The sequence below is a fragment of the Trachymyrmex septentrionalis genome, unplaced genomic scaffold (genome assembly GCF_001594115.1).
Source record: "Trachymyrmex septentrionalis isolate Tsep2-gDNA-1 unplaced genomic scaffold, Tsep1.0 scaffold5, whole genome shotgun sequence".
Lineage (NCBI taxonomy): Eukaryota > Metazoa > Arthropoda > Insecta > Hymenoptera > Formicidae > Trachymyrmex > Trachymyrmex septentrionalis.
This window is the reverse complement of record NW_017305672.1, coordinates 2,267,798-2,271,572: the sequence shown is the minus strand read 5'-3', so window position 1 is coordinate 2,271,572 and position 3,775 is coordinate 2,267,798.

The following is a 3,775-nucleotide window of genomic DNA, read 5'->3' as shown; positions in this document are numbered from 1 at the left end:
CCAACACTTTACTGCACAAATGGCGGCAAATTCAAATCTTGCGTTAATTTTGGGACCCTTTATATTAGTAGCATAATCTTATTGAATCTCTTAATGTTAATCTATCGACACGCTGTATGTACGTATCACACGATTCAGAAAAATAATGATGTTATTTAAATTAATAGTAATAATCAAATGTGTGGATTTTTTTTATGAAGATTTTCTTGAACATTAAAAACTCGACAAAACGCATTTCTAAAAATGAGTGCTGTCAATTAGAGCATGAAAGATACCAGAGAGAAAAATCTGTAGTGTATCACGCTTGAAATTCCGCCAAAGAAAAAATGAAAACAGTAAAATTTCTTGATGCTATTTTTATAACATAATGATGGTGTAGCGATGACTCTTATCGAGCATTCTTTCTCCACATCTGCGAATGTATCGAGTAAACGCGATGTAGAGCGCTATGGAAAAGAATTAAACGTTACTTACTTTTCTCATTTTTCTGAATGAACTAAAAAATTTAAAATTGACAGAATCAGATTGGAGAGATGACGTAGAAAAAGATTTTTGAAATCAAATTATTACTATGTTCTATTATACATTTAACAACATGAATTATTCGATTTGGAACTTAATATCTTTTGTACAAGTGATTCAACCTTTCTTAAGAGTCATTTCCAAAGGATCATTTTTTAAAAATAAGTCTAAAAATCTTTTGAACCGTAATGTTTATTTAATTTACATAAAATGAAAAATATAGTAAAAAAAGCCAATATGAGTAATTAACAAGTATAATATAATTAAGAGTAAAAATAAACTTTCTAAAATAGGGACCGTTTCAAATTCACAAAACTCCTTTTTCAGCCAAAAAATAAATAAATACATAAAATAATCAGTATAGAATATTAAAAGCTAACAGTTATTAAAACAAAAAGTTACGGTCACAAAAACATTATTCAAACAAATGTATACCTACATATATTATTAATTAGTTAATTAGTTAAAAGGAAGAAAAAAAAGTGTGTCAAACGTATAAAATGTAAAACACGTTGCATATTAATTGTTGTTGTAATTATTCTTACAGACTGGTATTTTACTGTTTTCTTATATATGTATAGCTCAAACACATCAGTCTGTGAGAGGACAAATTGCTTGCAATAACAACGATCAAATATTGGTAAATATATATAGCATATTTTTTTTAATATGCCATTTTTAATATTTTTTTAACGTTCTTCTGATTTGAGAATTTAAGATCTTAATTTCTGACAATTTTAACATTTTGATTATTCCGAACACAATTCTTTCTCATGTCTCGGTTCGAGAAACGGATTACATTTTTTAACAAGGTAACAAATATGCAACACGTTTTACATTTTATGTATTTGACACTTAATTTTTTTCCTCTTATCTAATTCATATTAACTGATTATATATACCTTTGTGTGGACAATGTTTTTGTGTATGTGTACTTTTTGGTTTTAATAACTGTTAAAGAGAGAAAGAAAGAGATAAGAAGGAAAGAGAAGGGAGAGAGAGAGAGAAAGAGAGGCAGAGGGGAAAGGAAGAGAGAGAGAGAGAGAGAGAGAGAGAAGGAGAAGAGGAGAGAGAGAAAGAGAGAGAGAAAAAGAGAGAGGGGGGAGGAGAGAGAGAGAGAGAGAGAGAGAGAGAGAGAGAGAGAGAGAGAGCTTTTAATGTTCTACTAATTACAGACTTCATTTAATTACAATTTTTATTTATTTATTTTTTGGCGAAAGAAATTCTGGGAGTTCAAAACAGTTCCTATGATATTTAGAAGGAATTCTATAGTTGTCTGTGTTTTATCGAATCAATATGACACATATAATTTACGTGTCATTGACACATTACTATATACTACATCAATATCGCATGCACACATACGTACAAATTTTCCAACTAATCATTCCAACTAATATTAGATATCTATAAACCTAATTTTAACTCAACATTGTTTCTATATAATTCCTAGTCCAAACCAAGATTTTTGTTTTATAATATGTACAAAGTAGAAAACTTATATGTATATACAATAAAATAATTATTTATTATTACGTCGACACCAGAAGTCGATAACAAAACTGTATACTCGTAATTCTCCAAATTTTTTTTATTTTTGGCGTAAAGTCAAGCAGTTTGAACTACATTACTGTATTTATACATTAATTGTGAGAAAAAGGATTTTGAAATCTGTCAAGATTAGAAAAGTACTTATTTGAAAAATAATATAGGTAAAACAATAGACGATTTTAGGATGCCCTTTAATTGATCGTATTAGACTTCTTTCTTTTTACTATATTACTTCTTTACAAAAACGAGCTTTAAAATATAATGATAAAAAGTATTTTAGATTTTATATGTTCGACTATGGGATAGCAGTCCATAAAAAAATTCACGGGCTACAGGTTGAACATCACTATGAGCATATTAATTTAAACTCTTTCAACAACTCTTTAGTTACATTTTTTCCAACTTACGCGTATCCGTAATCGAATTTGACTTGATAGATTTGTGTCTATCAAGTCTGCCCAGTCCGATTCAAGGGATTGATGAAAGAATTTGTGCTTTTATTGCCTGTCATGACACTGTCACACTAAATGTTTAAATGTCAGAGTATTTACTCCTGTCTGCTCAATTTTACAAGATATTAATATTCAGAACAACTCCTTCTTTCTTTTGCGGCTCCTTTTTTTTATTCTAAATCTAGCAGCCATTCCATCGGGAATATTTATGATAAACTGTGACTTGTATCAAGTGATTGATGGGCTTTAAGATACTTGCAGTTTTTCAGAAATAATACACGTTTTTAAATCATTTGAAGATGGAAATATATGAGAAACATCGCCATTGACTATGATGTTTTTTATAATTCACCGATTGTGTTTGTTAAACAAAAAATTATTATTACTATTATTATATTATTATTATATTATTATATTAAAAACGTAAGTGTATGTACTACAGTTTTAAATATATCTATTTTATATTTAAAAAAATAATAAAGTATTTTACATCACAAATTCCTAATTTTATTAAATAAGCTGTACAAAAATTCATCATAAATACAATGTTATTTTGTATTTAGAGATATAATTATAGCTCCTCATTACAACAATATATTGTATTTAATACAAATGTACATACAAAAGCTACATGTGCTATATGTATGTATAGTGATAGGAATCAAGATGCTTTGAATTTATTATTAGTTCGAATATATTTCGAAAAATTTGAATTAATTTAAATATAATTTGAAATTATACAATCTTAAAAGTCTTGAAGGTTTTGAATGTCTTAAAAAGTTAACTTGATGACTTGAAAAGTTTTGAATGTTTTAATAAATTTTAAAGAAAATAAAATTTTAGAGATTAATTTTAGTTTAATTTCAGAGAGTAAAAAATAATAAATTAATATAAATAATTATAATACGTCAAGCATTATACATCATATAATACATTAAATAAATGTATTAAATAAATATGATCCATGACTGTTCAACCATACGGAAATTATGTTTCGAGATCAAGACTCACCCGAACTGTGATTATTCGGATTATGCGAATACTTGCGACAATTGAATTTGTTCTGTTACTTTTATTGTACTAATGTCTGAAGAGGGCTCAAACTGGTAGCCGAAACTTGTTACTTGTAATGTATTAGTTTATAGTTTTATTTATTTTTTGGCGTGATGTTTCATCGCGTTTAATACAATATATAATTTTATGTAAAAATTAAAAAATGTGGTTGACTCTTACTTCGCCCGTTGATTGAG